Genomic DNA, 14,288 nt, shown 5'->3' with positions numbered 1-14,288 from the left:
CCTTGGGCCACCGCTCACCAGCACCGCCTCGAGGCCCCCGGCGGAGTCTGTCCCGGCGGCAGGTGAGAGACGCACACAAGCAAGAGAGGCGCACTTCCATGGACAAGGTGCGGGCGAGGCGGCTGCTGACCGCGCTCATTCTCCCCAGCGGCCGGAAGGGCGGGGCTCCATGTGCGGCGCCAGGTGGGAGCCCGCCGCAGCTCACATCGCGGGCCGGGTCGCGCCGGGGCCTTCCCGCCGCCGACCGCCCTGCGCGCCCTCCCTTCGGCGGGCGCCGGCTGCGGAGCGGCCGCCTGCGGCTCCCCTTGGGGAACGGGGGGCTCCGCGGGCCGGGGCTGGCGCGCGCCTCCGAGTGCAAACGGCCGGGGGACTCTGTCCGTGCCTGCCCGCGCGCTTGCCCGCCAGTCTGTGCGTCTGTCTGGGTCTGTGCGAGCGTCTGAGGCTCCCGGGGAAAGCAGCGCCAGCTGGCTCCCCCAGCGCGCCGGAGCCAAGCGCCCGCCTCTCCACCGCACGGTGATTGGCGACCAGCGGCTCCCGGGCCCGTCCGAGCCCCCGGGCTGGTGCTAGGGCGTGGGATTCCCGGCTCCTGCTCCGAGGGAGGGGGCGAAGAGGGAGGGGAGGCTGGGTGAGTGCAAGTGGGAGGGAGGGACCCACCGCCGAGAGAGAGCGCGGAGCGCCCTGGGTCGGGCTTGGAAGACGGAATTTCAGCTTTAAGCGCAGGAAGAGATGAGTTGAGCAAGGGGGAGGGAGGCGCAGGTAAGTGGCGCGACTTCTTTGCTGCCCGTCTTCTCTTCTACAAGTCTTCTGGGTGCCGGGGCAGACAGGTACTGAGAGCCTTCTCAACACCTCCCAAGTGCCAGGTGCCTCCCCTGCTTTATCTCCTTTACCTTGGGCCCTATCCTCGCAAAGGTGGGAATGATTAACTCCTTGATGAAGATGAAGAAACTGGGCTCAGATGGGCTCAAGAAGCACATATACTTTGGAAACTCCCAAATCCAGGCAACGGAGGGCTGGAACCCTGAGCCTTGTCGGCAGCATGACTGAGGGAGGCCAGGGTGGTGAGCACACAGTGGCGTGCACAGATGTCGTCAGGTTGTACCTGAAATATGATGACATATAATGTTATTAACCAGTTTATCCCAATAAATTAGAACACCACACAGCCGGCTGGCAGGGGCCTCACCTCTTCTGGATCTTTCTTTCTTCTGCAAGTGACCATGCTTCCAACTCCTAAAGTTGGAACCCTGGCCCCAGACACCCCAATCTGCAGAAATCAGCCCTAACAAACAGCGCTGCCATCACCACGGATGGGCATCCCATCTGCAATGTGCCTGCTCATTTACTCAGTACATTTATTTGATCCCTACTGTTTGCAGTGATGAGCAAAATATATTCTCAGATGCTGCCATGATGGAAAAGTTCTAGGCCAGAGCGAGAGGCAGAGACATGGCCAGGTCAACCGGACCTTGTAGGCTGGGGTGCGGCATGTAGGAATCAGTTAGATTTAAGGGGAGACAGAGAGAGAATGTGTAGGAGGCAATAGATGGATCATGTGTGGATAACGCTGGAGTGCTGAGCAGAGGAGAATGGCAAGGAAGCTGTGCTAGAATCATGGTGAGCAACGCTGGTGTCCTGGACCAGGGTAGTGACAGTGGAATGGGCATATCCCTGCTCCGGTCCTCAGGGCAGGGAGGTGGTTAAGACGAGGTCCATGTCACAGTTTAGAACAAGTGACAGCCCAACAAGTGTACGTCTGTCTCCCTGGATGCAGCAGTGGAGAGGTAGACCTGGGCGGCAGAGACAGAAAGGGCACAGCTTCTGCTCAGGGCAAAGCTTTTTGGAAAGACCTCTCAGTGAGAAGATCTGGGTTCAACAAAAACACTTAGCTTTCCCTGCATCATCTGCGTAAGCACTGTGTCTTCCATTTTATAACCTATAAAATAGGAATACAAGTCATACATCAAAAGAATATTGCAAGGATTAGGTGAATATATCTTTCTGGGCTTTATAAATGGGCTTTTAAAGTAAGAAGAGAGGATACCCCGTAATTCTGTTGCTTTCTAGATCGTCGGGTCAAACTTCAATGTGCACAAAATTCACCTGTGCTGCTGGCTCACCAGGCAGATTCCTGAACCATGAGCCATGGAAATTCTGATCCGGTAGATGTGGTGCAGGCCCCAAATAAGCATTTGCAGCAAGCACCTGTGGGTGATTCCGACACAGTGACGTCAGGGCTTTATGCGATTTCAGCAAATGACTGGACGCTAAGGGAAAGTGGACATTAAGGACACGCAGCAAAAACCGTGCTTGATGTCAGGTCACCAAGCAACAGACTGGATAAAAAAGGAGACTGGGGTGGACAGCACTGAATTACATGGCCCAGGAAACACTCAGAGACCCGCTCTTACCACACTCAGTGCTAGACTGTGCTGGTTTTTAGCCTCGGCACCACTGACATCTGGGGCAGGATCGGTCTTTGTGCTGGGGGCTGTCCTGTGCCGTGTAGGGTTTTAGCACCCCCACAATTGTGACAAAATGTTGTGACATGACCAGATGTCCCTGGGAAGCAAAGTCACCCCTGCTGAGAACCCGGGTAAACAGCATGGATCCCAATCCTATTCTGGGATCTTTTCCTCCATCAGCCTGAAGCCTCAAAGCCACTCATTCCGATGAACAAATACTTGTTATATTTGCTGAGTGCTCACCCTCTGAGGGTCTGGAGGCCTCCTCTTGAACCGAATAATGTAAGAACCCCATGCCCCACCAATTTTGCAGCTCTTCTCTCCAGTAAACCTTTGCACTTGGTAGATCCCAGCCCTCCATGGTTTGATGTAGAAACCAAGACCTATTTCTCACATGTTAGTAGATCTAGAGAGCAAAACCTGCAATTTCATTCATTTGAAGATGCTCAGGACCAATTCTTTCTGTGGAGCTGATACAAAAACATAGTCATAACTTCCAGAATGATTTCCGGCCTTCAATGTTCTAGGAACTGGCCCTGCAATATGTATAAATTGTCTCTAGATGGTGACAGAGAGTCGTGAGCAAGTGGTCCAGTCTAGCAGTTATGAAGTGCACTTGGAAATACAAATCTTAGCTGATTTTAAAACTATAAATCTAAGACACCATAATGAATATCACGGTAATCTGTCTCAGTCCATGCGGGCTGCTATAACAAAATACCATAGACTGGGTGGCATATAAACAACAGAAATTTTTCACAGTTCTGGGGGGGAGTGGGGGGTGGGGAGCCCAAGATCAAGACTCCTGCAGAGAGCTGTCTGATGAGAGCAGGTTTCCTGATTCATAGAAAGCCTTCTTTCCACTGTGTCCTCGCATGGTGGAGGGGCAAGGCGCTCTCTGAGGTCTGTTTTATAAGGTCCCATTCATGAGGGCTCAGCCCCAAATACCATCACATTGGGGTTTATATTTCAACATATGGATTGGGGGGAGGGGCAAAAATATTCAGTCCATTGCATCAACCAATGAGGAAAAAGAAAAAGAAAAAAAAAATTTCCTGTTGTGCTGTATTCTGTCAAACATAGCCCAGAGCCTGGCACACAGAAGGCATTCAGTAAATATTTGTTGGGAGGGAGGGAGGAAAGAAGGAGGAAGGAAATGGGAAAATTTGAGGTGGAGAGGTCACACCATTCACTCTTAACTATGTAAAAAATTTCCCCCTTTCCCCTCTAAAATCAGTGGTACATTGGTTTTTCTTCTTTTCACACTGATATAAGTTTAACCATTTTTTTCCAAATTAAATGCCTTAAGTCAAGGACCTCCTCCTGGCCACAGCAAGAAGCAAATGGCAATCCCTGTTGTTTCTTCCCTTTTCCCTTGGTCTCTGCTCCACGAAGATGCAAGTGTCTCTTCCATGGAAAGTAAGAAACGGTCAGCCCCTCCCCCACCGCAGCTGACTTTCCTCCTGTAATCACCGACCTCAGTCTTCTCTCTTTTCCATGCAGAGCAGAGGGACTGCCCTTCCTTGAGTATCTCAACGCTGCAATGACGAGTCTGTCGGGTTTTATGCAACACACTCCGGACAGTTTCCCGTAGAAAGTATTTTCATGTCCAAAGAGAAAGCTATCCAAAGCCACACATCCAAACCTAGCACAGGATAAAACAGAAACAGAAAACAAGGCTTCACTTATTTCAATACGGGAGCCAACAAGAAAAATAGAGAGATGGAAACGCACCAACATCCTCAAAGCCCTGAGAAGCAAGGGCTGCCTTCTGGCCAATGTCTCCGAAACAGGTGCAGCGAGCCACACGGTCCTCAAAGACAGCGGGGAGGCGGGAGGAGGTGGAGACAACAGAGCAGCAGGTCTGGACATTTTCTCACTTCCTTAGAGATAACCATCCAGGAAGATGAGCTGCTTGCTTCATCACACAAAACAGAGCGAAATCCAAGCAAGTGGCATGCAGCGGCTTTTATTTTTCATTTGCCAGGGACACATATGGGGAGCAGGATCTCTCACCAACGAGCTCTGGAAATAGTGTCATCAAACACAATTTAGGAATTATCAACTATTCTCCCTCCTCGCATTTTATTCAGTCTTTCATTGCACTTTTATATATATATTGATTTCAGAGAGGAAGGGAGAGGGAGAGAGAGATTGAAATACCAATGATGAGAAACAATCATTGATCAGCTGCCTCCTGCATGCCCCACACTGGGGATCGAGCCCACAACCCGGGCATGTGCCCTGACCTGGAATTGAACCGTGACCTCCTGGTTCATAGGTTGACGCTCAACCATTGAGCCATGCTGGCCGGGCTCATTGCACTTTCTTACAATGGATTTCTTCCCTTTGCAACCTGTGCTTGTCTGACTTATCTATAGGATGAGGCGTCGCTCAGCTTCCTCTGTTGGTCACCCTCTGGCTGTATACTGCTTCCCTGGTCTATGTTTAGTCCTTTCCCAAGTCCTACTATTGAAAGTAGTTTATTTGCCCAAGGCTAGAGGCAGCATTAGAACTAGACCACTTATTTCCACAAACGAACCCAAGGCCAAGTTCTGAGCTCTCAAGAGTGTTATATAGATCTTGCAAAAGCTCTGGAAAATATCAGGCTGCCTGTGATAGGGAGATGAGCTTTGTCCACATGACCTTTTCTCTCCTCATTCTCCACCACCATGACCTCATCACACGCAGGCTGACACCTGCCCCAGTGGTTCCCCAATCGCATCTCACACCAGCCAGGCCTCCCCACACCTGGGATAGCCAGGACTGGGAACTACCGCTACTAATCAAAACCACCTGGGGGATCGTTAGAACTGTGTTCTTGGGCATCCCTAGGAATAGCCCAATTAAGTGGGTCTGGGATGAGGCCCAGACATCTGTCTTTTAACTAACACCTGGGTGTTTCTGATGTAACTAAATATACTACAACCCAGTAATTGCGGTCCAGGGTACTTAGGCCTCTACTTGAATGCCAGAGCTACTTCCTAGTCCATGGGATCTAAAGCTTCTGGGAATGCCTTTGACTCGTTTCTTATTCATGGAGAAAGCAAAGGGATTGAATCCTTGCTACAGTAATGAACTGTAAGTATTTGTTACTTAGATTTTGGGGTAGCAGAGGGTAATTTGACTTCTAAATGTTTCTATCTCCCCTTTGTCTTCCTTTTTCTGGTTTAATCCATGATAGAGACCTGCCCAAACACGTAATAACACTTCCTTTTTTGGCAAGAATTATTGATCAAGAGGTAGGTCTTGGACTCAAGTGTGGCCTATTAGAATCATTCACTGGTGTTGATCTGCCAAAGTTGGGAGAATGAACCCATTTTTCAGCTGAGGTTGTCACAATATATGATTACAGCCTCAAGTGGTCAGCAGCCGTCTGCAAAAAGAAATACACCACAAGTATGAAAGAGAAGCCACAGGCTTCTGTCTGAAGTTGGTCTGTATGGGGTTGCTTTTGCTTTCACCAAAGCAATCCTAGTGTTTTTTCTAGGTGACCTCAAACACAAAGCAGTATGCGCTCATCTCTCATGCAGGGAGAACAATCCTCACCTCACACCTTTTTATTTTCATGAGATTGAATGAAGCAACCCAGCACCACCAGTGCTCAAGGAATGGCAACCAATCTCCCCTTTTATGAACTTCCTCTGACCCTTATTCCTGAAGCCACTCCACTTCCGAGGCTGTGAACTCTTGTTTAGAGATGGATGCCACCTGCACATTCTTTCACCCCAACTCCAGGCTGGACCCCAATATTTCGCATGTGATTTCAGGGCTGCAGCTCACATACACAGCGCCCACATGAGCATTAGAAAATGGTGCTCTCTTCTGGACAGGCCCATGAAAGTAGCCAGAACTCAGAAGCTGTGCAAATTAGGACAAGAGTGTCCACTTTGGGCTAATGACAACTTTGGGGGACAGGACTTAGAACTCACGCCAGAGGGGGCACAGACATGCACAGTGCCAGCCTGGCCTGCAACCTCCTCTTAGGCGTTTTCTTATTGGAGCGGGAAACTAACCAGGAGCCAAGATCTGCCCCACCTACTGCAATGTACTGGGCGACTATGTCTAAATTACCAACTTCGTCATTTCCCCCCTTTTCACTCAGCTTCCTTCCCATGTGTTCGCACTATCTCAGGCCGCTCTTAGAAATCGTGGGGCTGTGCAGGGGGAATCCATACATTCTGTCCTTAGTCACTCACCCTTCACTTCTACCCCAGCTCCCTGAAACCATCCGCACCAAGGCCAGACTCCAAAAATATAATTTCCTAACCATGAAAGGACAATAAAGCTACTTAACAATAAATACAGAGAAATATAAAGACATGGACACTGGTCCTTTCACTGAAAGAAAGCCATTAAACATGTTGAGAGAGAGAGGAGAGCTCTCAGCAGTGTTTATCTTTAAACAGTTGTGGCCTTTGAAACTAGCTATCACCGCCTCCTCCAACCCTCTCGCCTTCTCCTCTTCCCTGTCTTTCCTTTGTCCCATCTTTTTTCTTTCGTGTTTACTTTTTACTTATCAATTATTTCCCTGTCCTTTTTTTATGTCCCTGAAACACTGGTGCTTCCCAGTCTGCCATCCTTGTCTGTTATCTTTGCTCATAAAAAGATCTCCATTCCTGAGCATTCAGATCCCATCTGAAGGGTTGATGACTCCCAGATCTGCTGGGCCAGCCCAGGTCTCTGTCCCAAACTCCAGACACATATCTCCAACCGCTTATGGGACATTTTAAACTGGATGTGTTAAAGGTGCCTTGAACTCAAGAAGGCATAAGCCAACCGTAAACCACTCGCAGCTCTCCATCAGCCGCCATCTTCCCTGAATCCAAAGCTGAGAAGTGTTGGTGCCTCCCCTGCATGTGGGAGGTGAAGGGGAGCAGAGAGGGGCCATTTGGTCACCAAACCTACTTTAAAAATTCCCCAGCCCAGCCCCTCTCCTCCTCATCTCATTGCCTTCATTCCTGCCTTGATTCAAGCTCTTGGCATTGGCCACCCTCTAGGATGGGAAAGGAAACCTCTCAACCAGGACAGACAAACCTCTCTGATCTTCTCTGGTTCCCACAAGAACCTGCCAATCCCTCAGGCCTCCGTTAGATAAGCAAGGCAAGTACAATGGAGGCCACGGCCCCACCCAGCCTCTGGGCCTCCTGGGCTGCCTAGAGCTGAGGGTGCCATTGTCCTCTTTGTGTCCAGCACCAGGAGCAGGCCTAGCACATCCGCATTTGGAAATGCATTGAATGGAAACTTCACGGCCAGAAGGAATTGATCCAGGCTGCTGAGACAGGCCCTTGGCATCACCTCTTCAGCCAGCCATCAATGGAACCTGGTTACCGCTGCCTCCTGTAAGGACCAAATTCCACCACCAAACAGGTTGCACACCTGCCGGGAACCAGCTCCAGCTGTTTGTATTTGTTTTATTCCTGCAAGCATTCCCACCTTGACCTCATTTCCATTCCCTCCCACATCCTCTCAAACACAGTGGTCTCTTTCTCCTTCCCTTCCTGACTAAACCACATGCTTGCTTTTGTTGTTAAAATAAGTCTTCGTGCCCGGAGGCTTGCCCTAACCATTTTAGCTGTGCAATTCCCCACCTCTGCACATGTTCTCAACCTGGGTGCACAACGGCCAAGTTTCACCCCCAGAGATTCTGTGTTGATGGGCCTGACTGCCACTGGGGATATTTTTAAAGCCCCCTGGCTCCAGGGGCTCTAATATGCATCCAGTTGGACCATACCATTGTCTAGACTCTCAGAGTGCAGTCCCCAGACCAGCGGCATCCACATATCCCCTGGGAGCTCGCAAGACATGCAGAGTCTCAAGCCCTGCCCGACCTCCTGAGTCAGGACCTGCATCAGACCAAGATCCCCAGGTGACGGTCCGTCGTTAACTTTTTGGAAATGCTGCAGTGGAGTCAGACAGACAGGACTTGGACACTAACTGGGTGAACTTAGATAGTCTCCTGCCCTCGGTTTACCCATCTACAACAAACATGTCAAACTCAAAGGCTAACACGGGCCAAATAAATGAGGCACGCTGCCCGCGGGCCGCGACTTCGACATGCTTGACCTAGAAGGTGGTGCTAATAACAGTACCGTCTCCCAGGGGTGTAGGGGGGAGTAAAGAGATCATCAGGATCAGCAGGTTAAGGGCCAGACTGAGCACTAGATCAGTGGTGGCCTCATTATCATTCTCTCTTCCTGTCTCTCTCTCTTCATCCCTCAGCCCACTATGGCCAGTGCAGGCAGAGCAAGCATACTCTTTATTCCCAGGATGCTGACTGCATTATCCTGGGAAGCACAAACCATAGGAAGCTTGTAGACGCCAACACTCATGTCCAAATTCAACATGCAATTTATATATATATATTGATTTCAGAAAGGAAGGGAGAGGGAGAGAAAGATAGAAACATCAATGATAAGAGAGAATCATTGATCGGCTGCCTCCTGCACACCCTCTACTGGGGATCAAGCTTGCAACCGGGGCATGTGTCCTTGACCGGAATCTAACCCTGGGCCCTTCAGTCTGCAGGCCATGCTCTACCCACTGAGCCAAACCGGCTAGGGCTCAACGTGCAATTTTAAGCACGCTGTAGGGCTGCAGCTCCCTTGACTGACCTGCAGCACCTGAAGCACCACCGTGACCTGGCCTTGCAGACACCCTGTCTCCCCAGCTCCACAAGCGCCCCCCTTCTGAGAGTGCTGCAGGGAGCTGCACCCCGCTGCGCAGGCAGTTTGTTTCCCAGAAGCTGCATACATAGCGGCCAGGCCCCCACTGCGCTGGAGGCTGGCGTTTGCACGGGGCTGCAAGGCACAATGTCAAGAGGCAGATCATTTAAAAACAATTATTGGAACGCAACCGGCCTTTGCAAGGAATTAATTTAAGGAATCCGAGGTGCCAGAGGGAGAGTAGTAGAAGGGATGGGAGCGGGTATTTCTTATGTTTGAAGCAGTCTGGGATCTATTTAGAGAGGTTCCAAACATCAGGGGCTGTGTCCAGACTGCAACCCAATACTTTCTATTGCTCTCTTTCTGAGGCGCTCTGGCCCCCGCGTGATTGGAGGGAGGCTCTCGGAAAAGCTAACATTGCGCCGGGACATAATAACAGCCTCGGGACATCAGAGCCCGTGCCTGCCCTGCAGTCCTGGACGTTTTTATGTGCATTACATTAAGAGCTTCCATCTCTCCGGACAAAGGGGGGAAGCGCTTCCATGGTGGGTGGCCCCAATTAAACCCTGTGCCTAGTGAGTTTCCGCCCAGGCTGACTGGCCGGCAGCCAGGCTGATTAGCAAGCAGGTACCTCAAATGGCCCAGCGCTGCCATAAGGAAAAAGCCCTGGAATACTGCTAAGTGACACTGAGGAAAATCATTACAATTGAGTCTTCCCCCACACCCCGCGCTCCCTCTTGCCTAGAAACCGTCCACTTCTTCAGAATTGCCTAAACATTGCTTTAGTCCAATGAGTTAACTGTACAGTAAATGAAAGATCTCTCACAAACACACAGCTTTGAACACCATGATTTCATTATTGAAACATTTACTTGGTTTTAAAGCAGATAAGGAGGATGCAGTCAAAAACAAAACAAGGCCCTGGCCGAGTAGCTCAGTTGGTTAGAGCATCAACCCGATGCACCAAGGTTATGGGTTCAATTCCTGGTCAGGGCACATGCAAGAATCAATCAATCAATGTATACATAAGTGGACCAGCAAGTCGATCTCTCTCTCTCTCTCTCTCTCTCTCTCTCTCTCTCTCTCTCTCCCCTTTTCCCTTCCTCTCTCCCTAAAATCAACCAATAAATAACAAACAAAACAAAAGCAACCAGGCTTCCCAGAAAAAGCAGATGAATTGGCACATATATGATAGAACTGACAAGTAGGTTTAATATGGAGGGTTTGCAGATATTATGTAATTTAGAAATAGTAATAAGTATTTATGATGACAAAACCAGTAAAGCTCTTTTTGAAAATGTTGCAAAATAAAAGTGTAATGAGAGAATACGAATAATTCATCTTCGACCCATCAGAGATGACCACAGATAACATGGTATCTTCCATCTGTAGGCACTATTTGACGTAGTTGAGATTGCGTTGTGTATACTTCCGTGTGCTGCTTCGTTTGGTATTATGACATGGAATATGATGTTGCAGATAGTAAAATTGCTGGTACCATCATTAAAGCTGGGACCTAACCCACTAAAGGAAAGTAACATAACACACTTAGCAAAATTGTGGGAGCTCCCTTGGGTGGGACAGATGAGCTACACTGTAATAGCAGCTGCAGGACTTGTGCTCCTTCGCCCCTAGACTGGGGAAGGGAGAGGGGGACTGATACTCCCTGAGTTACTCTGGGCCAAACACTGTGCCTGGGAACATCCGGTAGGGAACCTCATTCAATCCTCCAGCACCGCTGTGAGGGAGTTATTACTAATCCCCTTAATAGGTAAGGAAACTGGGGTTCCCTGACAGGTGAGGTCACTGGTCAAGGCCACAGAGTTAGAGAGGCAGGGCCAGGATGAAGACTCAGATCTCCACTCTTACTCTCTATTTGATTTGTAGACACACAGCAGTGCAGTCAAAAGAGGTAAAAAAAAGAAAAAAAAGAAAAGAAAAATAAGCCGAAGTATTTGTCTCAGAATGTGCAAACAGTAGGTGTCCAATAAATACATGTTGCATAAATACCTTTTCTTCTTCACATTTCATGGGTGTTCTCACCCACAAAACAGCAGATGTGCAAGGCTGGCACCTTCTCCCAAAAGCTCCCATTTTGAATTCCATTTTATATATGAAGAATACCATAGGTTTAATTAAGAGTGTAGAACTAAGAAAATAGAAGCACAAGGCCTATTTCTCAGAAAGTTCTGCTGCAGAAGAGAGAGAGACTCTAGTTGGGTTGAGAAAGGGGCAGTAGTAACAACAATAACAAAGTTACTCCCACTAATTAATTGCTTGTTTGGTACTCGGCCAAGCACTGTGAACATTTAAAGAAAAGAAGCATCAAAGTACTCTGCAAAATAGTTTCCTAATCTGGAAAATGAAAGTAAGAATGTCTAAAGCATAAAGAAATGTTAAGTAATTACCAGCTGACATAACTTGGATGAGTGGCAGGGGGAGAATTTGAACCGGACCTGCTGTTTTCCAGAAACACATCCTTTCTTGGGGATCAGGATGCATTGGGCCAGCAGGCATAACCCACCCCCAGTCATGCCAGCAGTAGTTCAGGCTTCCAGGGAGAAGAAAGCCCTGTACTCCTGGAGTCACCAGCAGACGTCTGTGTAGACACCCTGAAGGCCTGAGTAGGTAAGACCTCAGCTGGTAATGGACCGTGTTTGGAATGCATCCTAACTTTCAAAAAAGACCTTCCTAATTCACACGGACTATCCCTGGGTGTCAGAACACTCACTAAGGCAAGGTACAGGCCTGACCCAAGATGCAGTATATATACTTAAATTATAGAGGGGAAACCAGGCAAAAACCAGGGCATGTGCTGGAGAGAGGAGGAAATGTAGGAAGACAAAAACTTCGAGAAAAAGACCAAAGGCAATAACTATCAAATGAATGGAACACAATAGAAAGACAAGTAAACGTTGAACAGGTGCAAAGAGAGGGAATAGTCTATGAAAAGGTAGCATCTGATGATAAACATAGGAATGTACTAAATTTGCACAGCCATTTAACTGCTTTGACACTTACAACAGCCCTGTGAGATAAGTAATATAAACAGCAGTCAATACACTCTAAACCAGCGTATAGGTTTCAGTGCTTTTGAACCTTTTATACTCCATCTTTATGTAAGCTCAGTTCACCCTGCCCCTTAAATGTGGACATGGTCGGTAGGGTCCCTAAATCCCTTCAACTACTGGAAGTCCGGTGGCCTTGCTGAAATTTGAGTGATTTCTTAGACATCTACTTTATCATGTTCCTCTTGGTTCCCACTGAGCTCTCAACATCACGGACTCTCGCCTCTTCTCCTATTCTCTCCTCTGTGCCCCCTTGACCCAGACATAGGAGACAACCTCTTTTGTTTGCCTCTAAACATTCAAGAAAGGCATGTGTGTGTGTAGCAGTTGTTACTAAAGTTTGTTTTTTTTATAGTGATAAAATACTGTATTAGTCAGAAAACCCTGTATCAATATAAATATATATATAGTGCTGACAAACCACACCGTTGCTATCTGCCAGCTCGAGGCCCAGGAAAGGCCGTGGTGTACTTCGGGTCAAGCCCAAAGGCCTGAGAACCAGCAAAGCCAGTGGTGTAAGTCCTACTCTGAGGCTGGAGGCCTAAGAGCCAGAGCTCTGAGGTCCATATGGGGGGGGAAGATGGATGTCCCAGCTCCGAGGAGAGCAGGAATTCACCCTTCCTCCACCTTTCTGTTCTATTCAGGCCCTCAGTGGATTGGATGATGCCCACAGGCCTTGGTGAGGGTGATCTTTACTCAGTCTACCATTCAAATGCTCATCTCTTCAGAGATACTCTCACATGCACACCCAGAAATAATGGTTTGCCGGCTCACTGGGCACCCCTTAGCCCCATCAAGCTGACACCTCAGATAAATCATCACGAGTATACATAACATACAATGTACCATTGAACCATTTAAAAGTGAACAATTCAGTGGCATTAAGTGCATCCTCAATGCTGTGCAACCTTCTCCACCATCAAACGGGTTTACATCCCAGGACTAACCTGATTTAAAGCGATCAGATAGCCCTTTCTTTCAAGCCATCTGGTCACCCACCATGTTGCTTGAGGTTTCCAGAAACCCAAAGACTGTCCCTTCCTCTCCTTTTCTCCTGCTTTTGTGCAGAACAATTCAGCCTCCACCCCCTGTCCAGTTCCAGGTCCATCTCAGCACATCAAATAACTCATCAATGTGTCTTCACTCCCTGCCTCACCCTTCAGTAGAACAGAATAACAGAAGCACTGATGTTTCCTATCCCTTTCCACTCACCCAGTCTCCACAGGTGAAAAGGCTGGACAGAGGCCAATTGGCTCAGAAGCAGAAATATTAATCATTGGCTTAGGCTTCAGCAAAACCATTGTTGTTTTTGTCAATTTCTAAAATATAAAAGCATATCTTCTCATCACCAGTTCAGATGGACCTAATAGGTCCATTTATAAAAGTCAATCCAGCAGGCCACAACCTGCATGGGCCAGAGCCTGGATTTCTCCATGTGAAGCTTTCAAACTATCCCAACCCCTCAAACTGTCCCCACATGGGTTGATGACCCTTCTCTGTGCTCTCCCATTTTACCAGGATCCTCTGAGAACGAGGAAATGTGCAAGGTTTTTAGGGGTCATCTGTGAGAAGAAGTGGGAAGGAGCCAAGAAGACTGGAAAACCCATCACCCCAAGTGAAGGAGAGAAAAAAGGATGGTTGAGCCCAGCTGGTGTTGCTCAGTGGTTGAGCACTGACCTATGAACCAGGAGGTCATGGTTTGATTCCTGGTCAGGGCACATGCCATGGTTGCGGGCTTGATCCTGAGTAGGGGCTGTGCAGGAGGCAGCCAAAAGATGATTATCTCTCATCATTGATGTTTCTATCTCTTTCTCCCCCTCCTGTCCTCTCTGAAATCAATAAAAATATATTTTAAAAAAAGCAGGATGTTGAGTGGAAGCATCTTAGACTTTCATGTGGTGTAAAGAATGTTCCAGAAGGCCACTGAAGAGGCCTCCAGGAGTTCCATGTCTCCTAAGAATGGGCCTCCTTAGAACGGCTGCTATGCTCACTCACTGGTCAGGAGCACCCCACCGGAAGTGTGGCCTCGGCACAGTTGCAGCAATGGCATTCGGTGCTTGGCAGCTGGGCCCTTGGTTAGTTACCCATCCTGC

Source organism: Myotis lucifugus, unplaced genomic scaffold, assembly GCF_000147115.1.
Source record: "Myotis lucifugus unplaced genomic scaffold, Myoluc2.0 scaffold_35, whole genome shotgun sequence".
Taxonomy (NCBI): domain Eukaryota; kingdom Metazoa; phylum Chordata; class Mammalia; order Chiroptera; family Vespertilionidae; genus Myotis; species Myotis lucifugus.
This window is presented reverse-complemented; position numbering follows the sequence as displayed.